Genomic DNA, 24,421 nt, shown 5'->3' on the forward strand with positions numbered 1-24,421 from the left:
TATAATTTGTTTAATTAAACATTTATATTTATACATATATTATATTATATATATATATATATATATATATATATATATATATATATATATATATATATATTTAACTCATTTTGAAAGGTTATAAAGTTTTGTGATAGCTTATAGTATTAATATTTAGAACGTAATTTTATTCAAATTTGTACTTTAAAATTTAAACCTATACTATATTTTAAATAATATGTGCAGAATGAAGAATATTTCAAAAATGTATTCAAGAATATTCACTAATACTAAAATAGTAGATGGAATTTAAATTAGTTATGGAATGAATAACATGATGAATTCTTTTACTGGTGAATGGTAATTATTATTTGTGATTACTTCAACTTGTATTACTCTTACTCCACCAACCAACAAATTTCTGAAAGTTTATGAGATTTTGAGAAATTTAATGCATTTTTTTTATCATCAAAGTATGACTCTCTCAATTTTGTACGTTGATTTTTCTATGCTAATTTTTTTTAATGAGAAATTAGAGAGTAAAATAGGATACATCTCTCTATTACAAAAATGATAACTATAATAACTAAACCTTAGTGATAAAAACATGTAATTATTAGTAACTAAATAAATAATTGATTTTTTTTTTCAAAACATGTTATTGATGTATTGAACAAAAGTTTAGTTACAGAGTTAATCAGGAAATTCTTATTTGTAGTGTGCGGTGATAAGTGTTATAGGGTTTGTGTAACCCTTGTGTTGTGGCTTTGAGAACTTGGCGTGTTGGCATAGAGCGAGAACTTTCATTGGGAGTATGATTGAGTGTTGTTGTTGTTGTTGAGTTGAAAGTTTGTCATCCTTTGTGAAGATTCAAAGGACGTGTTCATCCTTTGTCAAGATTCAAAGGAGGTGGTCATCCTTCGTGAAGCATTTGGAGGAGGTGTTCATCCCTTATGGGTTACAGGGGAAGTGAGTTTCATCTCTTGGGGTAACAAGAGAGGTGTTCTAACCTTCAACTTGTTTATTTTCTTTGTGATTGTAACAGTTTGTTGGTTTCTGCTAGTGAAGCATTAATTTTCGATTGAGATTAACAACTGGATGTAGAATCTCTATATAAAAATTACCTGTGCAATTTTCTCTCTTCCTTACTCTTTAAATTTGTTTAATTTATTTTAAGGAATTTTTATATTTACAAGAAAATTATTAAAAAAAGATTTGCGATAAGAAACCAATTCACCCCCTCTTGGTTTGTTGAACGCGTTAACCATTTCGTTGCACCGCTTTGGCAATTAGTATCAGAGCTTGCTTTGATAGTAATTCATAATGACAGGACAACATCAAACCTTTTCTGAGGGTGCGTCTATCAATAAACCTCAATTGTTTACTGGAGAAAATTATGCTTTTTGAAAAGTGAGAATGCAAATTTTCATGGAATCTATTGATAGTGAGATTTGGGAAACTGTCACAAATGATCCTTTTCTTCCTACTGTGTTTATTAACAATTTGCAGGAATTCAAACTGCGAGAACGATGAAATGCTAATGATAGAAGAAGATCCCAACAAGACGTAAAGGCTCTTAGCATAATATAATCTGCTTTAACTGTTGATGAATTATACAGCAGCTCAACCTGTAAGACAGCTCAAGAGATGTGGGAGATGTTGAGAGTCACCTAAGAAGGAACTGATGATGTTAGGAGAGCCAGAAGAAATACTCTAATCCAAGAGTATGAGATGTTCCGCATGAAATAGGTAGAAACTATTGTAGATGTTCAGAAGCGTTTCACGCATAAAGTGAATCATCTCATTGGGTTAGGTAAGCCCTTTGATAATAATGAATTAAATATAAAAATTCTTAAATCTTTGGACAAGACTTGGCAACCAAAGGTGACTGCCATCAGTGAGTCACAAAACCTCAACACCATGTCAATGGCTGCATTTTTTGGTAAGTAGAGAGAACATGAACTGGATATCGGGAGATTGAACGAGGATGAAGACAAAGAAAAGAAAAAGGCTCTAACGTTCAAATTTGAGATTGATAAAAGCAAACATCTTAATGAAGAATAAGACTCTGAAGAAGATGAAGAAAATATGAGTCTCTTTATTAAGAAATTTAAAAATGGGAAGAAGGAAAACAAAGAATCATCACCAAACAATCGTTGTTATGGTTGCAGAGAAAAAGAACACATGAAGGCGAATTGTCCAAACTCAAATAAGGGTGAAGAAAAAGGTCAAAAGAAGTTCTTCAACAAATTATTGCTTGACACATATACAGAATCATTATTCAAATAGAGAAATTAGATAATGCTCATAAAAAAAAGGAATTTAAAGAATTAAAATCAAATTACGAAAATATTCTTGATAAAAATAAAAATTTGAAAAATAAAATTTTATATTATAAGAAAGGTAAATACACTAAAAGTGAAGAATGTATTTTATGCTCAAATAAAAAGAAGTCTTTATAAAACAACAAATGCTGAAGGTAGTAATAATTTAAAAATAAAAAAAGTTGTTAAACATGTTTCTAAAAATAATTATAATTACTACGATTATAATTATGGTAATAAAATTAAAAATGTTCCTAAATATAATTATAATCATCGTAATTATAATTATAAAAATAAAATCAAGAACGTTCCTAATTATAATAAAAATTATTACTATGACTATAATTATAAAGTTAAAAATAAATATAAAAGAATCTGTAAAATTTGGGTAAAGCAATAAACTAATTATAGAAAATCAAATGTTGTTACATGTGGCCTGAGTTATTTACAAATTTGTCACGGTCATCATATTACGTCAATGTATCCTCTAACCAACATCTATGAGGTGACATTAAACAGCGTTTTTTCATTAGTGTTCATAAAATAAATAATATACCGTATATTTGTTTATTTGACTTAATTAAATTAATGATATATAAAATCATTATTTAACGACACTGTATGATGATAGTGATAGGATACTGTTCTTCAGAGTTGCACGGTATATAGTATATTTTTGGGTTATTATCATGTACTTACAGTTATCATCACAGGAGAATTGAGAAAGAAGACACAACCATAAGAGCCAGTAACTTAGCATGATGAGTCTTCATCAACTAGAGAGGATGAAGAAGTAAATATCTATTCAATTGTAGGCTATGATTCTTCAAGTAATGTAAATTTAGCTTTGAAAATCATGTTAGCTATGTAAACACAGTTAATAAAATGCATCAAGAAGCAAATAAGTTGGTCGTTTCTAATAATAGACTCAAAATGAATAACTAGCTTGAAGACTTTCCAAAATAGAAGATGAATGAACTCCAAAAACTATTTTTGAATGTTTTGAAATCATATTTTGATAATATTTTTTGATAATTTTTTTATAATGAGACACGTGTCATCATTTTATTGATCTATTTGAATTTATATTTAAAAAATATTTAAAACGAACCAATCACGTATGCGTGGTAAAAAAGTTGTTAAAAAAATGTTGTTAAAAAAAGTTTTTCCTAAAAAATATATATCAACACACCATTTTGTAAGTTTTGTAGGGTCTTTTTAGCACTTTCATTCCTCCACCCTATTCTTACGACAATGAAGTCTTTTTAAAGGAATGAGATTTCACTCGAATATGAACGTTTAATTTGTTCTTTATAGGAAATTTCTGCAATGACTTTGGCTTTTCAAAGGCTATCTAATTGTTTCACTTTCCAAATTTAACGTGACAAGACATTTGATTTCTAATCCGCTAAAAGAGTTAGAAAACATATTTTAGGCGAAATTATCACCAAATTTTTTCTTTGCGTGTAATTTCTGCAAAGACTAAAATATCAAAGTCTATTCGCTTGATGTGGTTGCCTAACTTTCTAACCCACAAGAAAATTAGAAAATGTACAAGACAAAAATCATGCTTATCATAAATCAATATATATTTTTTTATTATTTTAAAGTATTGATATGTTTGATAAATATACAAAATTTAAATTTATAACATATGATGCAAATAATAAAATTCAATATCAAATTATTTAAGTAATATATAATATATCAATTAAATAAATATATCAGTATTTTATTTACAATAAAAACTTCTGCGTGTCTTATTATTATAAATATCAATTTTATAAGAACACCATTGATACTGATTTTATTCTATCAGGCTGTAGATCAACCAAAAGTACTACACTCGTATTAATCAAATTGCTATCAATTTACAAGAGATCGGACTAATAGTCTCTAAATTTAAAGAATTAGTCACTAAAATAATTAAAAATTAAATTCAAATTTAAAGTAAGTGAATTTTGGTCTTTAATTTTGAAAAAAAAAATAGAAACTTATTTAATGAAAATAAAATATAATGTAAAAAATTAATAATCTTGAATTTCTAAAATAATTGCTAAATTCGTGTATTTAATCACTGAATATTTTGTATTTCTAGATCAGTTTTATTTAATGAATTTTGTTTAGTGATTATTCACACACACAAAAATAACTATCTACATCTACCTAAATATTTAGTGATTTTTTCAATGAAGTTCTTATTTTCTGTTTGATTGTTCAAGAATTAGGAAAAATGAAGTGAATTAATTTTTAAAATCTATCTTTTGTAATTCTGAAACTTATGGAAATCTGTTCATATATTTAGAATTAAACTTTTGAAAGTCTATTTATTGCGAAAATCTGGAATAAAACTTTTGAATGTCTAATAATAGACTTAAAAAATATATATATAAGATATAATTTCAGAAGTTTCATTGTGGAATACACAAATTTCTATAAATTTAATTTTGACATCTATAATAATTATACTTTGGAAGTTTGATTTCAAAATCAGAACTTAAATTCTGAAATAATTGGACTCAATGTGTCATTTCATTCGGCTTTTGCTTCCTCCACTCCAACCCATGAATATCTGCAACTATAGCAATGGTAAACAAACTAAAATATCTACACTACATTGCCGCTGCAGTCATCCCCATCACTCATCTCCTTCTCCTTCTTTGTTTCATCTCCGCTGCAACTTTGAGAAAGAAGCTCTATGCTTAGAACTGTTAAGAAAATGCTTTAAGAGTTTTTATTTTTAAATTTTTGAGTCAAAGGTTGTTTCCTAATTTTAGGGGATTAATTTATTTTAATTATGGACTGCAGTGGTGGATTAAAATTAGGATGAGAGTGTTAGTGGGGAGTTGTTTTTTTATGTTTAAATAATGTAACGTTTCCATCATTTTAATTATTCAATAATACAAAAGTATTTTGTTTCAAGTACGTACTCTGTTTCTCTTAAAATTACAATTGGTATCAAGAGCCTTCTTCTTGGCCCCACTAATCTTCAATGGTGAAAATTATTAAATTTGGGCGGTACGAATGGAAGTCTATTTAGAAGCTCTGGATCTATGGGAAGCAATTGAAGAGGATTATGAAATTCCTGTGCTACCTGGCAATCCAATGATGGCTCAAATCAAGAATCACAAAGACGGAAAAACTAAAAAAGCTAAGGCAAAGGCATGCCTCTTTGTTGTAGTTTCACAACAATTTTCACTCGAATTATGACTCTAAAGTCAGTCAAAGCCATATGGGATTATCTCAAAGAAGAATATGATGGAGATGATCGAATCAAAGGCATGCAGGTGTTGAATCTCATTAGAGACTTTGAATTGCAAAAGATAAAGGAATCTGAAACTATCAAAGAGTACTCTGAGAGGCTTCTGAACATAGCAAACAAACTAAGATTGCTTGGTTCTGAATTTAAGGACTCTCGTATTGTTGAAAAAATTCTGGTTACCGTACCTGAAAGATTTGAAGCTACCATAACCACCTTAGAAAACACTAAGGATTTTTCAAAGATCACCTTGGCAGAGTTACTGAATTCCTTGCAGGCACAAGAACAACGAAGGGCTATGAGAGAACAAGGCTTTGTTGAGGAAGCCTTGCCTGCTAAACATGAAGACAATTGGAAAAACAAAAAAAGGAACCAACACCCACACAACAAGGGAAAGTATCCTCCTTGCAAGCATTGCAACAAGATGGGTCATCCTCCATTCAAGTGTTGGAGAAGGCCTGACGCTAAATGCACCAAGTGCAATCAACTTGGGCATGAAGTTGTCATATGCAAAAACCAAAATCAACAGCAGGAAGAAGATGCTCAAATTGCAAATGAAGAGGAGGAAGATCAACTTTTTGTTGCAACCTATTTTTCAACTAATGCTTCAAGCGAATCTTGGCTAATTGATAGTGGTTGTACTAACCACATGACCTTTGACAAGGCACTCTTTAAAGATATGAGGCCAACTGATGTCACCAAAGTCAGAATAGGCAATGGTGATTATATCTCAGTTAGAGGAAAGGGGACAATTGCAATTACAAGCTGTGCAGGCACAAAATTTATTCCAAATGTTCTTTTTGTTCCTGAAATTGACCAGAATTTGTTAAGTGTTGGTCAACTGATTGCAACAGGATTTAGAGTTGTTTTTGAAGACAAAAATTGTTTGATTAAAGATGCAGCTGGTCAAGATATGTTCAAGGTAAAAATGAAAGGGAAAAGCTTTGCTCTAAATCCATTGGAGGAGGAGCAAACTGCTTTCTCACTCAAAGAAAACGTGACAGAAATCTGGCACAAGAGGCTTGGACATTATCATCATAAAGGGTTGTTGCAGTTGAGTGGAAAAAGGTTGGCAGTTGATGTTCCTGAGCTTGAGGATCGAATTTCTAATTGCAGAGCTTGTCAATTTGGCAAACAAAATCGAAAAGCTTTTCCAAAGGTAACTTGGACAACATCAAGGAAGCTGCAATTAATTCAGACTAATGTTCCAGGTCCTCAAAGAACACCTTCATTAAAAGGTAATCTTTATTATATTATATTTGTTGATGACTTCACCAGGATGTGTTGGATTTTTTTCTTCAAGTACAAATCAGAGGTAGCTCAAATTTTTTGGAAATTCAAAGTCAAAGTTGAGAATGAAACTGGTCTCAAAATTCAAAACTTGAGGTCAGACAATGGCAAGGAGTACACATAAAAAAAGTTTAATCAATTTTGTGAAGATTCTGGCATTGAACATCAACTTACTACTTCTTATACCCCACAACAAAATGGGGTTAGTGAAAGGAGAAATAGATATATCCTAGAGATGACAAGATGTTGTATGAGAAGAATTTACCAAAAAAATTTTGGGCAGAGGTAGCAGGTACGACTGTTTTTCTTCAAAATAGACTTCCCACAAAGGCGTTGAAGGATCAAACACCATTTAAGGTCTAGTATGGTTACAAACCATCTCTGAAATTTCTTAAAATATTTGGTTGTTTGTGCTTCACTCATGTTCTGCAGCTCAAGCGAGATAAGCTAGACAAAAGAGCAGTAGCAGGAATTTTTATAGGCTACAACACAGTTAGCAAAGCTTATAAAATCTTTCAACCGCAAACTGGAAAAATGGTTATTAGCAAGGATGTTCACTTTATGGAAGATGAAGAATTGAATTGGGATGATGCAAAGAAGACAGATCTAGCCTCTACAAATGTGAACTTCAAGTTTTCAGCTTCAGACAGAGAGCAAAATGAAGATGAAAGCTGGCAAAATGAATTGGTTTATGATGCTCCTGTAAGAGGTACTAGATCACTCTCTGATATTTATGAGAGGTGCAACGTTGTTGTTTGTGAACCTGCAGATTTTGGAGCAGCAGAGAAAGATCAAAATTGGATGGCTGCAATGAAGGAGGAGTTGTCTATGATTGAGAAGTACAAAACATGGGAGCTTGTTGACAAACCCCAACGCAGAAAGGTAATTGGGGTAAAATGGGTATTTAGAACCAAGTTAAATGTTGATGGTTCAATCAATAAGCATAAAGCAAGGCTTGTAGTTAATGGGTATGCACAAATTTTTGGTGTTGATTATTCTGATACATTTGCACCAATTGCCAGACTTGATACAATCAGGTTACTTCTTGCTATCTCTGCACAACTTGGCTGGAAAGTGCATCAAATGGATGTCAAATCAGCATTTCGTAAGGGAATTCTTGAAGAAATTTATGTTGAGCAACCTGAAGGTTTCGTTGTGAAAGGTGTCGCAACCGGAAAATCGTGACGGAACAACGATCCAAAAAAGAAAATAAGTTTGAAAAAAAAGTTTTGGAGTCGCCACCATAGTTTATTCTAGAAAACTACGGAAAAACCATAAAATGATAAGGCAAGGTCTACAAAACCAAATTCTGGTTTCGGAAGTCGGTTACGTGTGGGGAAGGTGTTAGCACCCCACAACGTCTGCCCTTAGGTAGTACCTTTAACTAAATACGCGAATTTGATGTGGTTTGCAAAATGTTTAATTTCCCCTAAAAATAAAACTCTAAAGAAAACAAAATATATTTTTTTTGTTTTTTGTGCCCGACAAAGATTGACCTTGCTCCTACGTATTCTTAGTTGGACTAAGAAATCAGGGTTACATAGTTCTTAAAATCGTTTGGAAAATTTGTTTGAGAAATTTGTTTGAGAAATTGTTTGAGAAATTTTTTTGAAAAAAGATTTGAATTTTTTTTGGATTTTTGGAAAGTGAACCTGACAAGGACTACCCTTGCTCCTACGTATCTCCACTTTTGATGGAGAATCAAGGATAACGTAGTTCTGGATGAAAGATTGATTGTTTGTTTGTCAAGATGGTTTTTAGTTTTTAAAGATTTTATATTTTTTGGTATTTTTATAGAAAAAGGGAAAAGGTTTTCAGCACAAGGCCTACAGAATGGTCGCACGTGTGCTTAAACCTTTTGAAATAATTTTTGTTAATTTTTGAAAGAAAAAGAAAAAGGTTTTCGGCACAAGACCGACAGAATGGTCGCACGTGTGCTTATAATTTTTTTGTTGATTTTTTGAAAGAAAAAGAAAAATAAAAAGGTTTCAGCACAAGGCCGACAGAATGGTCGCACGTGTGCTTAAACCTTAAAATAAATTTCTGTTGATTTTTTGAAAGAAAAAGAAAAAGAAAAAAGTTTTCAGCACAAGGCCGACAGAATGGTCGCACATATGCTTAAACCCTTTAAAACAATTTATGATTTTTTAAAGAGGAAGAAAAAGGTTTTTAGCACAAGGCAGACAGAATGGTCGCACTTGTGCTTAAACCCTTTAAAACTATTTATGATTTTTTAAAGAGGAAGAAAAAGGTTTTTAGCACAAGGCAGACAGAATGGTTGCACATGTGCTTAAACCTTTTAAAATAAATTTTATTATTTTATTTTTTTTGTGATTTCTATATTTTTATTTTTATTAGCAAATGGATATAACAACACACAATAATAAAACAAATGTTAAAGCTAAAGAAATAAAAAAACAAAGACAATAAAAAAAACATCATAGTCCAAGCCCAATAAGAATAGGGTACAAAGATTAAAACCAGGGGTGTTGAATAAAATTGAAGCTCTTCTGGTTTTAGCCCATGCCTTTCCTCTTCCAACTTTATTATTTGCCAGGGGTGCAAGATAGGGTGCAGCACGAAATTTCTTGGTCTAGGCCCAAAGGGTGCATCAGCAATGTTGGAGGTGGCATATGGTAGTTGTTGGTCAGGCCCAAGGTCTCCTTTTTTGTTTGCAGAAATGGCACGGGAGTGTGCATAGCATTACGCGTGGTGGCCAGTAGAGAGAAAGCGGCCCAATAGGCCCAAGACCCTTTGCTCCAAATCAGAACAATAGGGGTTCTGCCAATTTGCTCTCATTTGCGTGAGAAGACCGGGGTCATCTTCTTCTCTGAACAAAGGAAGCTAGAGATCTCACCTCCGCCGCTCACAGCCACACCTTTACCCGAGCGGCCATTGCCAATCGTCGTCCCCGGCGTCGCCAGTGACGACACCCACCGCTGGTCACAACACCAAGCCTCCTTTCCTCCCCTTCTCTTCTTCACACGCAAGAGGGAAACAACCTCGGTTCCTATGTCGCACTCCCATCGCCAGCCACCGCAAGGGTCGCCGCTCTCCGTTGAGCCTGATGCCCGCGCCGCCATCATCTCTTCGACCAAGTCGACGATCGCCATGCCTTTCGCCACCTTATCAGTCATCTCTTTTGCTTCTCTTCTTCACACGCGGCCTGAATTTGCCACCGGTACGCGCGGTCGTTGCCGGCAAAATCCCTGGCTCTGGCACCCACGACTTGGGGTGCCAACACTGACGCTAAGACCTCCTCTTCTCTTTCGAATTAGGCTTGCTTTCTAACCGATCCACCACTGGCAGATGCAACTTCCTGCTGTTATTGTTGATTACCAATACTAGACCACGACGCAGTGGCTGAAGATAGTGTGCTTCCTGCTTGAGGATTCCATTTTTGCTGATGATTAGAGATGGCTCTAGTATAAGATGAAATATTGTGTTGTTTCTATTGCAGGTAAAAGAGTAACAGGGGCCAGTGATGGTTGACACAGGGATAAAGGAAATCAAAGACTACTTGAGTGTGTTGTTGCTGGATACCAAACCACTCGAACCAACCTTCTCCTCAAGCGCAAGAAAACGCGACGCCTACTCTCGCGACAGTAGCTGCAGTCTCAGAGACCATTACCAGCAAGGCTTGTTGTGAACAGAAGATGTCTAATCAGTCCAGTACACGCTGCTATTGGAAGAACAATTGGGGAGAAATTTCGAATCTAAGATACTGAATATGTTTTTTCTGTGAGAGTTCATAGAGGAATTGAACAGTGTGTATGATAGAGGAAAAACGGGTTTTCGGTCCCTGCTTGGTTGATTTCTGTTTTTTTTTTTATTTGGTTGACTGCAAGTTGAGGGCGAAAATCCTAATGGGTGATGAAGGTGGAGTTTAAGAAGTGAGCGAATGAGGTTTTCTATTGTGTGTGATGAGGGTGTAGAGTGGAGGAGTAGGAATGGTTAGAGGGTGAGAATTGTGGTTGGTTGGGGTAATCAGGTTTTGCAAAACCGAATGGTGGTCTCCGCGTGATGAGGTGTGGTATTAGTGATGTTTGATGGGAATGGTTCACGCATGAGAGGAGCAGAGGGGTGATGAGCCAAAAGTGATTCTTTGTTCTTGGCGGCTTTGTGCCAATGGAAGGTTGAGGGTGAGAGTCCTAATGTGTGAATGGAGATGGGAGATGATCATGAGCTATATTGTAGGAAGGGGGTTGTGTGTGAGAGAGTAGCGAGTCAATATTGGTTTGGTAGTGGTAAGTGTTGATGATTGTGGTTGTGTGAGAGGAACGAAGGTGTTGCCCTAAGATTATGGAAGCCTCAGATGAAGATAGTGGGTATTGGAGGCCATGACGAATGGTCAGAGGTGAAAGGTGGGTCTGATGGAAAATGAGAAAATTGGGAGAGGATTCGAATGTGGTTGGTTCGGGTAGAACAGAATGGTGGTTCCCCTTTTTTTGAATTTGGCTGTGTAATTCCAATAGGTGTAAGTGGTGGTGTGGGTGGTTAACGCATGAGAGGAGCAGAGGAGGTCGAGTGTATGTGATGCATGATGAGGTGTAGGATTGGGGATGTTTGTTGGGGTCGCTCTGGCTTAGGCATAGCAGAGGGGTGGAGAGAAAAGGGTTGTGTGTCTCGGTGACAGAGGAGGTAGTGGTGAGTCCTTGGAGGAGATGTGTTAATGGAAGATTAAGGGTGAGGGTCCTGATGTATGAATGGAAATGGAGGTCAGGAGGTGAATGAATGGATTCCTCTTTGATTCACTTTCGTTTTGTGTTTGTGTCAATGGGGAATGAAAGGTGTTTTCGGAGAGGATAAGTGTAGTGGATGATGATCTTCTGGTTTTCTCCCTCCTCTGTTTTTGTTTCTCTGAAGAACTTTGGTCACCTTTTCTCGTTTTCCAGTGTCCTCGACCCTAGCACCCACCTCTCTTTTTCAATGAATCCCTGCATATTGTTTCTCCATTTTTTTAGTAACCGAATTCTCTGCCAAAATCTCAAAACTGCTTCCGCCAATCCGCAATCCGCCTGCCAATGTTGCTTGCCACTCTGCACTGCCACGCACCCGCAACACTCTCCCAACCAAAAACTCTTGTTTTTTTCACTTTTTCATCTTTTCGTTTTTTTTTCACTAAAACACAAAACTAATATTCCAATATTTTTTCATTTTTTTCTTTCTTTTTTTTTCATTTCTTTTCTTATTATATATATATATATATATATATATATATATATATTTTCAAATAAAAAATAAAATCAAATCTAATAATAATAAGATAGCTAAATCAAATACCAAAAAAACTAAAAAAAAAAAATAAAAATGAAAATAAAATAAAATAAGACAAAAACAAAAACTATTATTCAGTCACCCGGACGAAATTGGGTGTTGACAAAGCAAAGAAGACAAAGTCTATCATTTACACAAAGCTCTATATGACCTAAAACAGGCCCCAAGAGCTTGGTATAGTTGAATAGATGATTATTTGCTTGGCCTTAGCTTTGAAAGAAGTCTTTCAGAATCCACACTCTATGTTAAACACAATAGCAATGAGATTCTTGTTGTTTCTCTTTATGTGGATGACCTTTTAATTACTGGGAGCAGTGCAAAACTTATTGATGAGTTTAAATTAGATATGATGCAGGCTTTTGAAATGATTGATCTTGTTTGATGACTTATTTCCTTGGGATGGAGATCAATCAAGAAAAAGACCAGGTCTTCATTTGTCAAAAGAAATATGCAAAGGAAATTCTAAAAAGATTCAGAATGGAGAATTGCAAAGAGACAAATACTCCTATGAATCAAAAGGAGAAGTTGTGCAAGGAAGATGGTACTCATAAAGTTGATGAAGTGTATTTTAGAAGTTTGATTGGTTGTTTGATGTATCTTACAACAACTCGTCCTGACATTTTGAATGTTGTGAATATTGTGTCTAGATTTATGCATTGTGCAAGTGAACTTCATCTCAAGGCTGCAAAGAGACTGATTCGTTATGTCAAAGGAACAAGTGGTTTTGGTGTTAAATTTTCAAGGAGCAAGGGGTTCAAGCTGGTTGGTTTCTCTGACGGTGATTGGGGAGGTTCTGTTGATGATATGAAGAGCACTTCAGGCCACTGTTTCACTATTGGATCTACTGTTTTTTCGTGGAACACAAAGAAACAAGAAACAATGGCTCAATCCACTGCTGAGGCAGAGTTTATTACTGCAACAACAGTTGTTAATCAAGCTTTGTGGCTGAGGAAGATTTTAATTGATCTTAATCTAGAACAGCAGGAAAGTATAGAGATTCTTGTGGACAATCAAGCTGCAATTGCTATCTCTCATAATCCTATGTTTCATGGAAAAACTAAACATTTTAACATCAAGTTATTCTTTTTTAAGGGAAGTACACAAACATGGAGATGTGACTCTTATTTAGTGCAAAACAGAAGATCAAGTTGCGGATATTCTTACTAAACCATTGCCTACTTGCAAGTTTGAATTTTTAAGGTCAAGACTTGGTGTTTGCAGCTCTTAAAGTAAGGAGGAGTGTTAAGAAAATGCTTTTAGAGTTTTTATTTTTAAATTAAATTGATTTAAAGGTTGTTTCCTAATTTTAGGAGATTCAGTTATTTTAATTATGGACTCCAGTGATAGATTAAAATTAGGATGAAAGTGTTAATGGGAAGTTATTTTGTTATATTTAAATAATATAACGTTTCTATCATTTTAATTATTCAATAATACAGAAGTATTTTGTTTCAAACACTTCCTCTTAAAATTACAAGAACAATAAATGTTCATAGCTTATTGAGATTGAGAAAGAAGCTGAAATATTTATTACCATCCAACTTAGATTGATATTTAGATTGAAGTTGAAAAAAAAATGAAATATTTATGATAAATTTAAATTATTAGTATTTTTATTTTTTATTTTTTGTATAATTTTATTCAAGAATTATAATCTTTATTAGTGTATGAAAAGAAATATCTATTAGAATTTAGAATATAGACGTAAAGAAATATATGAAATATTTTTAAATTTCAATATTTGTTTTTTTTTTATAAATTTTGAAAAATACTTTTTAACTTTATTAACTTGGTCCTTTAACTTTTGGAAAAATTAATAAATTTTTTTATTTTCATGAAATTTTATTTGTATATAATTATGTAATATTTTATTTTATTTCTTACTTCTAATTGTTATTTAATACTTTAATTTGAAATTTATACAGTTACACTTAAATATTTGACATAAAAAAATGAAATTACGTCTTTTTTATATTGAATATTTAATAATATTATATTTTTATTTTAAAAAAAATAATTAATTAATATTCAAATAATAAGAAATAGATATACACATATATGAGTATACTAGGTTAGTGTTGGACATAGTTTACTTAAAAACCTTAAACTATAGTTTATCTATATTGTTTTATACTTAAAAAAGTTAAACTATTTTTACGAAAAATTAATTATACTGTTTAATAATTCAATTTAAAAATATTAAACTTATTTTATTTTTAGTACAGTTAATCGTAGTTAAGGTTTTCCTATCATTTGCATTCTCAATCACAAGGTTTTCTTATCATTTGTATTCTCAATCACAATTTTCTTCCGACCTGGTTACGTCCCTTTACATTCCTTTCTCAATCACTATCGTCAAAGGCTCGTCATTGTCGAAGATTCGCCGCTATCAAAGGTTTGCCATAGGCTTTGCCGCACTCTGCAACTATCGAAAACTCTACTACCATCGTTGAAGGTTATGAGAATATCCAAATGTACAAATGTTTTTTTCTTTCTCCTCCAAAAGGGATAAATAAAATTGGAAAGAGATGTACTATGGTGTTTGTCTTGAGGGTGTATTCATCTATGATGATCCCAGGAATAATAAGAGTTTATTTTCTTTTAGATTTTGTGGAAGCTTTAATTGTTTAGGAAAATTTAATTTTATTTACTTTTTTTCAATAAGAATATATTCTCTAACCTATAGAGTTCTAGATTGATTGATATAAAAAATTGATAAGCCTGGGGAAGCTAATTCCATATCTGAACCTTGTGGTGCCACTTCCATGCACATGCTTCAATGGCAGTGATAATTCGGTTGTCATTGCACTACACTTACTGATTTGATGAATGTTAATGACATGGGAGTGCAACTATCTCTAATGGAAATATTCTTGCTGTTCGAATTCCTGGTACTCTGATTGTCTTTCTACTTAAAGGAAACAATTTCACTTTGTAGGATAAGTCATGACATGTATGAAAATGTTTTTATTTGTTTTTGTTTTTTTTCTTCGTTTATGTTTTCATGCATAATTACAAAGTGATTATCGTATTTTAACTTCCTTTTTATGTGGATTATTTTTTTACTAATTTATGAGAGTTATATCTTATATGTCCGTTCAAAAGATTCTTTTGTATTTCTAGAATGAACTTTTTTTAGTACACAAAAATAAATATCTACATCTACCTAAATATTTTGTAATTTTTGCAATGAAGCTCTTATTTTCTGTTTGATTATTCAAGAACTAGGAAAAATGAAGTGAATTAATTTTTTAAATCTATTTATTACGAAAATCTGGAATAAAACGTCTGATAAAAGACTTAAAAAAAAGGGTTAAATATGTTTTTAGTCCCTATACTTTGAGGCGATTTTGGTTTTAGTCGATTTTCAAATTATGATACAATTTAGTCCTTCAACTTTAGAAAACTCTGGTTTTAGTCATTTTTACCAAATTTTTTTAACTTTATTTCTTATTTCAAACATGTTTCTCAGTTAACATTGAAGTAAAAATGTGTCAAGATCTCATGCAAGCGGCCCCACTCGACACTCATATAGGTGATTTCATCAAGCGTATGCTGCAAGTCATACGCCACTCGGGATATGAAAATCATTAAAAACTTTGTTTAAGCTAAAATTCTTTCACCACATAGAATTTTGATGACAAAGTTTAACCTCTCAATAATGCAGTATCTAGCACTTTCACACACACCATAGGAAAGGATATAATTGATTAAAATCAATTTAGTGCTATTAGAACTAACAAGTGACTTGTTTTTACCCATATGAACCTTATTCATGGGATCATCAATCACAAAGGTTGGGTTACCACTTGTTTGTTTGCAAGTGGCTTAAGTCTCATTCCCCTCGATGTTTCTAATATCATTTCTCTTCCTAGGGGTTTCGTCAGAGGATCTGCTAGATTCTGTTCTGACTTCACATAATCAATGGAAATAGTTCCACTCTTTAGCAGCTGCTTCACCAAATTGTGTCTGAATTGTATATGTCTATTATTTACATTGTAATTCTTCTTTTTAGCTATAGTTATTGCCAATGACACTAATGGGGTTTATTTCATTCCTAGTAGAATGTTTGCTAAGAAGTTTTTCAACCACTCAGCCTCACTACCAGCCATCTCAAGAGCGACAAACTCAGATTCCATTGTTGATCTCGCAATAATTGTTTGCCTGGCTGATCTTCATGTAATCACACCACCCCGAAGTGTGAATAAATAACCACTAGTGGATTTTGACTCGTCTGAATAAGAGATCTAGTTAGCATCACTATACCCTTTTAGTACAGTGGGAAATCCACTATATTCAATGACATAATCCATTGCACCTCTTAAACATCTCATAAGCCTAATAAGTGCATCCCAATGTTCTTGATTTGAACATTAAGTGTACCTACTCAGTCTACCTACTACAATATCAGGTCTAGAAAAAGGTTTAATCCATTTAGTTGTCCCTATTTTCGGGAGGTTTTCCCATTTTGATCCCCGTCTTATTCGAATCCTCAATTGAGTCCCTATAAGTGCTAATTTCAATCAATTAAGACCCTGCCGTTAAATTTAGTTAACAAAATTAACTTTTTTGCACAGCTGGAAGGATGACCAGTTAATTTCTATAAACGTGGCCTATTTAGAGTTGAAACGTGGCATGAATTGAGTCCCATAAGTGCTAATTTCAATCAATTTCAACTCTAATTCATGCCACATTTCAACTCTAAATAGGCCACATTTACAGAAATTAACAGGTCATCCTTCCAGATGTGCAAAAAAGTTAACCTCGTTACCTAAATTTAACAACAGGGGTTTAATTGATTGAAATTAGCACTTATAGGGACTCAATTGGGGATTCTAATAAGACGAGGATCAAAATGGGAAAACCTCCCAAAAATAGGGACAACTAAATGGTTTAAACCTTCATCAAGTGTAGTAAGCTCCCAATTATCTAGGTATACTAAGGCTGAGATAATGATTCTCCTTTATTTTTCATTAATTTAGAATTAGCATTATAAGGGGTACTCATTGGTTTTAAGTCATAAAACCCAAACTTCTTAAGAAGTTTCTCAATGTATTGTTCTTGGGATAGTAATATACTATCTCCCTTCCTTATGATTCTACTTAAACAATAGAACAAATTATAAATAATATAATTCAATATTAATTCAAAATAATAAATCATTTATTATTTTAATCGTCTCATTTCTTCCCTTTAATGTCTCATTCATTCCCAAATTAATTTCTAGTTCCAACTCGATAAAGGATCTCTAGGCAAAATACATCGCCGATGGCCATCGTAAACTCTCACCACCATAAGGAAAGAAACGACCATTCTGCTAATCAACACAAACCCCAAAATCACACCGAGAATCAACAGAAAATAATTTACCGCAATCACAAATCAAAATGCACGAAGAAAAACTCGAAATAATCAAGAACACAAGAAATTCCTAGAAACATACTTACTTGAGATTTCAATTTAAACCCAAGATCAGAGAATAATAAAACTCTAATCGCATAAACAAAAACAAAAAAACCCAGTTTTTGAATAAAACTTAATTCCCCAATTCTCAATTTCAGGATAAAAGGGAAATAAAATTTAGGGTTCTATTCAATTAGGATTTCAAGTTTTAAATAATTGTTATTTACTGAGAGAAATTTTTCGAGTCAGTTTTAAAAAATTATTATTTTAACCTTTTATTCCTCCATAATTGTTGAAACAAAATCTATGGTATGCACCCATAATATCTAGCAATTGTTTTTTTTTTTTCAAAACAATTAAAGAGAATTAATTGGCTTTAATGCTAAAGTTTTTTTTTTTCTTTTCCTTTCAGAATACTTTAAGCAAAATTGATTGCCTAGCATAACATTGCTACAGTTACAGCCACCATATTTATCTATCCATTTAAATTATTTTTCTCTTTAAAATTCACATCTCATAAAATTAATTTCATGTGTATATGGAAATAATCAACATCTAATGACCCTGGAACTGTTCTAGGAAAATAAACCAAGGCTTTCCCCCTTTCAAACTAACAAAAGAAATTTAATTACCACTTAGAAATAATTAGGGTCCAAATAATCATGGAAAAATAGAAATTAAATATAGGAAACCCTAACCCTAATTAATTAGGGATTATAATTAGAAGAGAGTTTCAATTCCTAATATGTTTCTGATTATAATTAGAATGAAACTTAACTCCTAATTTATTCTTAATTATAGTTTAATGGCAACCTTAAATTTTACTGTTACGTTTTCTTAAAATTTTTCCTTCCATATTTGCTTAGAAAGACAAAGAATAACATCATAAAACATCAATAGAGCACAGACATCACATTGTTTTTCATATAGTATTTAAAGTTAACAACTACAATTATAAATAATAAAATAGGGTTAGATTCACATACCTTTTTAAAATTTAATCGTAATGAGATTGAAATATAAGTCTTTAAGATTGTAGTAAACTACTGACCAAAATACTTTGTTGTAATAATCTAACTTTATTACAACAAGAATAAAGATGAATTTTTTCTTTAAGAATTTGTATGTGATATTGAAACCTTTTTCCGTCTCATCCCGTTCTCATCACTTTATTTAAATGATCTCAAATAATTTCAAAACACACACTTCAAAAGAGTGAAAATTAAACTTTTTTCCATCTCGTCCCATTTCGGACTTATATTACTCAAGCAATAGAATGTCTTACATTAGCAGTAATTTGTGGTTTAACCGAGAGAGACATATAGATTATTATCTCTTCTATACACTACTAAACTCATAAGCGACAAGTACTCAAATGTTGAGGTTTAACAATGGTGAATGGTGCTTTGTGGAATATGTTAGACCATATGCAAACATATAACTTCAATTAAGCAACAATGGTATTTTCCAACTCTACGAGATCTGAAAAGGAAAAAAATAACAAATTTCAATTTTTGGTATTTTATAAAGCATGAACTATAATCAACAACAAACAACAATAACATACAACAAACAAGTTCAATCAAATAACAACAGATAAGTTCAACCAAACAACAACAAATAAGTTCAACCAAACAACAACAAACAAGTTCAACCTAACAAAAACTACAAACAAGTTCAACAAAAAAAACAACAAATAAGTTCTTCAAACGAATCATTTTTAACGTTAGTTATTCCGCCCCGACAACAGGTGGAATAGAAATGACCAAGAAACAAGAAATATCGCTAGGATAGGCTTTAACCATGGCTCTGATACCATATTAGAAAGTGGATTTTTAAGCCTAACTCAACCTCACAAAACCAACTTGTAAGGTGATGTTTGCACCCCACTTATATATTATAATTGGTCTTATCTCTAGTCAATGTGTGACTTCCAACCGATAATTTTTGAATTTATCATGTCACCTATTATTAGATCATTGTACCTCATCTTATAAGATGATTTATAAAGATTTATTTGAATTATTATGGTATTAGAGTATGTCCTAATAAGAATTCGTAGACCCATTATAACTTTTGCTATCATATAACTTACAAATATATAGTTCTACATATGAGATGTTCATGTCTCATTGTACTAAGAATGCTTTGAGGTACCACGTGGATGATAAGTAAAACCTATTTACAATATATAAGTAAAGACAAACATTGTCTTATAAATCAATTTTATGAAGATAAATTAAACTAAAACTTACTTTTAATATGTTATCAAAGTCGATAGCAAAACATAGAATGTAATAAAAATCTTACATCAAGTACAAACAAAATCAAATTACAGATAAATAAAATAAATAATAGCAAACATCTTTTTACAAACTATTTTCATAAAAATAAATTAAACTTAAAGATAGTTCGTGATAATTTTCATATATTTTAATTCCAATATATATTATGCTCATGTATAATATATATATATATATATATATATATATATATATATATATATATATATATTTACAACCACAAATCTAAACTTTATTTGGCTCTACAAAATTTCACTTGAGTGGAATATATCACCTCTAAAACTTTAAAAGCAATCCATGACATTATACGTAACTATGGATTTCAATTTTCAAAATAACATGGTAAAAGAAATCGGAAAAAGCCGATGATTTAAACTTGATATTGTGAAAACTGTACAGATAGGCATGTAGGGTGAATGATATGATGTGAACATAAAGAGAAGTCTAAGTCACAAAACATGAGTATAGGCAAGCATCTCATCTATTACATTCCCAGATCCATTTTGCCCCACCATCATATATATTTAATCAGAATGCATTCAACAAGGAATAAGCTTTTCTTCATCCAAGCTATATTGTTGTGACAACGACAAGGGTCACCAACAAATAAGACAATAGGCAAAGGCATGCAACTATTCGTGCCTTTAAAGTGCACTAGAAAACAAAAGTAGTGTTCATGTTAGGAATGTTGCAATCACGCCAAGTTTGGCCCATCAAAACAAAGTTCAGTGTCTCTCCTTTTTCCTCTCTAAGAAAAGGGTGCCCAAAGACCAAAGTACATGCTTACTTGGAAGCCACTTTTGTTTAGGGTACGTGTAATGCATGTATGCTGAACACAAAGTTACTTTGTTTAAGAGGACTACCTAGTTATGTCTAAGAACTTGTACTATAATGAGTTGTACTAAATTTAATATTAGGTTTTGGTTTTGTTAGTGTGTAAATATGGCTCAGCATATCTGTGGTCACATGCATTGTGTAATAATTCAGAACAGAAAAAGCATAAAGGAAAAGCTATAAAAGTGACTGACGAGATTGTGTGTCTTAATTAATTAGCATTGGTTTACCAAAACTGCTCAAAATATGATTCTAAAACATGATATAGTGAACTAAGTATAGAAGAACGATCTTTGTTTCACAACAAATGCATTGAAATAATCAATAATTAATTAAAGTCTGAAAAGAACATAATTATTGACCACTTATAGTCGATGTGAGACTTCCAACACACTCCATTCACGTTGATGTTTATACATCTCGAGTGCGGCCCGATAGCGAGTGGAACATGTCCAACTATAACAGAAATCGCTAGGATAGACTCCAACTAAGCTCTAATACCATGTTAGAAGTGGAGTTTAAACCTGACTCAACTCCACAAAACTGACTTATAAGATGAGATTTGTACCCACTTATATACACTTAAATGACCTTATCTCTAATCGACGTGAGACTTTGAACGTATAAGTCAAATTTATTAGGATTTTTGTATGTTATGCTCACAATCTTTAAAATGGGAACTGATGTAAAATTCTTAGCTAAAGTCTGAAATTTGCAGGTTGATAGATTGGGAAGTTGTTGGTTTGTGTGATTTTATTAAATGTAGTGGGGACCTTCAATTGGGGTCACAATTTTGGCATCTTGTTCATAAATATTTTAAGTTTGGATCATCTTCTCTCTACCTCTTTTTCTTTTATCTTTCTTTTCCATCATTGTAAGCTTTGGTATTCTTGGATCTTGATCTTACTCACTTTTTTACCCAATAAAACTCACACCAAATCAACGCAATTGGCTTTCATGGAGATCATGTTCCCAATTGGTGTAATTATGTAATTATTGCTTGCATTTTTTAACCACAATATCCCCCTAGCCTATTCTACACCATTTATAATAGTATTTTTGTTTTGTAATATTATGTATTATTTGAGCTTTTATCACCACAAAAATATGATATTATATTTTTTCATTATGAAAATAATTGTTATAATATCGCTTGAATCCGCTTTCAACCATTAAATTTCATCAGATTGGCGTACTCTTTAAGTGATAGTAAAAAGTTATACACTCCGTTTAATTTAATTATAAATAAAAAAATTGTGAACTAGCTCGAATTTTAAAACTATATGGCATTTTTGTGATTATGTCATAGGCTTTGCTTTCGTGGTTGAAAATACTATATATTATATATTTTCATTTTACATCGGTTAAAAAAATTTATATTCAATATGAGTATGCATCACTTGGTATGCAATGTTCTATATTCAAATTTTACTTCTAATAGTTATATATATATATNTATATATATATATATATATATATATATATATATATATATGTATAGTAATTATTTTTCTTAATATATTTGTTTTGCCTTTTAATATTTTTTTTTTATGTTGGGGTGTACTTTTATGTGTAAATTTTGTTTAATCTTCTATTTAAGATAAATTATATATAGTGATAAAGTTACATTATGAAGTATAACAAAACAATCACTGACATAGTTTAGGGGTAATTATCAAAATAAATTAACTTATAAATCTCAATCTTTTGAACCATTTGAATTACCAAATAAATATCCCCTTTCCTTCTACCTCTAAACCATAGCCAAGTAGTTAAGAGATGAAAGAAGAAGATGATGAATTTGTTTTTAACCATAGACCGTGCTTAAAAAAGGAAGATATGGTAACTTCTTAATTAACTTGACTATTTGATGAACTTTTTTTAAAGTTATTGTAAAAGAGGAAAAAAAATGAATTCATAAGTTTATTCACAAATTCTATATGTTAAGTTATGATGCTTAACATGCCAATTTTGTTATAAAAAAAATTATACACAAATTTTAAAAGTAAGAAAATATGCGAAAATTTTTATAATTAATTTGTATATAAATTATTTTTAATTTATAAAGAAACTAATTTCATTTTTTTCTTCATAAAACATTATGGAGAAGCTCTTTCACACTTACTCTTAATGTTTGTTAAAGAAAAAAATAAACGAAGAAAAATATGTTTCTCCGCTTTTTTCAAACAAGGAAGAGAGAAAAGGTGTTATCAACACTTTTAAGTAAAATTCATGAAAATTAAATTTTATAATTTTCAATTTATATTTATTTTATTTTCAATATTATCTCAAATAGAAAAATTGCATAGCTATGATGGTTAGCTTGGGATAGTGGAATTAATTAAATTTGGTTTCCAGTGGTATTTTATATTTTTCAAATACTTAAAGGTAATTTTGTCATCTAACTTGAATTTTACTCAAAATATTTTTACAAAATCATTCTTCACTTAAATATACATTTAATGAAACTTTTACATTTTGTTTCTAAATTACACAGACACGGTTTACTTATATACATCTAAATAAGGGCGTTTTGGCAATTAAAACAGGAACTCCAAATAATTGCCAAACAATTCACAAAATTAAATTTTATTAAAACTTTATCATTCTAAACTTAAAAAAATATTTTTACATGTTTCGATATTTTTTATTAATTTATTTCTAAATTGTAATCTAGAAAATAATTAGAAAAAAAATCTAAACAATATTTGTTATTCCAGGAATAATGTGTCTCTTTTGGAATTTACAATCCAAACTCCCATAAATAGATCACAGATAATAAATAAAAGATAGGAAACAAAACCTTACATTACAAAGACGAGGAATGAACTCAAGCTTTCATCAAATGGAGGATAGACTTCATGAATTTTTGTAGATATATTCAAGGAGTTATCTTTAATTATATGTGTAAAAGTAGTTATAATCTATCAATATTACCTATTATATTATCTATTATCTATTTAATATTGTTAGTATGCATGTCAAAAGAAAAATGTGTATAAGAAAAGAAGTAGTATTAAACGAAAACAAAGAAATGATATAGGACAGAAAAAGAAATTCTTAATTTCATGTTATAAAAGAGCTTAACAATTCATAAAATTCTCTATTTAATGATTATATAAATTAATAATAAGATGCATGTTAATTTATTTTTATGAGAAATTGTATTTGATTATTATATTAGCTTATTTAAAAGTTAACATATGAGATTTTTCTTTATTTTTTTCTTTTTCAAATTTTCAGCTGTCTTTCACGTTCGCCATCAAATTTTCTATGGTTGTTATATTCTTCATGGAATGTTCTTCATTGAGGTCTTCCACTACTTTTATCAACCCAACTTCCTTAGTACTAACACATTTTCATTTTAACAACTATTATTCCTACCAACTATATTATATTATTCATGTTATCATGACCAAAATAATATATATATATATATATATATATATAAAAGATAATCATATTTTAATAATTTTTTGATGACAGGATATGTGTTATCATTTTATTTCATTTTATTTATCTGTTTGAATTTATTTTAAAAAATATATTTAAAACGGACCAATTACAAACTGTTACGTATATTGTCAAAAAAATTATTAAAAAAGAATTGTTAAAGAGACCTTTTTTCTATATATTTATATAAACAACACACAAAAATATTATAAAACATTCATAACATTCAATGTATGTAAAGACTACTCAATAATTGAGAACATGAAAAAGAGAAAAAATACTAAGAAATTTGGAAAAGT

At 31.2% G+C, this 24,421-nt stretch overlaps 1 long non-coding RNA gene across 1 annotated transcript; it reads left to right on the plus strand.

The window, feature by feature from the left end:
* Positions 1-9,307: 9,307 nt before the first annotated feature.
* On the plus strand, positions 9,308-10,653 carry LOC111242610. The gene is made up of 2 exons (XR_002669830.1): positions 9,308-10,224; positions 10,313-10,653. It is a non-coding gene; the product is annotated as an uncharacterized LOC111242610 (long non-coding RNA).
* The last annotated feature ends 13,768 nt before the right edge of the window (positions 10,654-24,421 follow it).

The sequence above is a fragment of the Vigna radiata genome, chromosome 1 (genome assembly GCF_000741045.1).
Source record: "Vigna radiata var. radiata cultivar VC1973A chromosome 1, Vradiata_ver6, whole genome shotgun sequence".
Classification (NCBI taxonomy): Eukaryota; Viridiplantae; Streptophyta; class Magnoliopsida; order Fabales; family Fabaceae; genus Vigna; species Vigna radiata.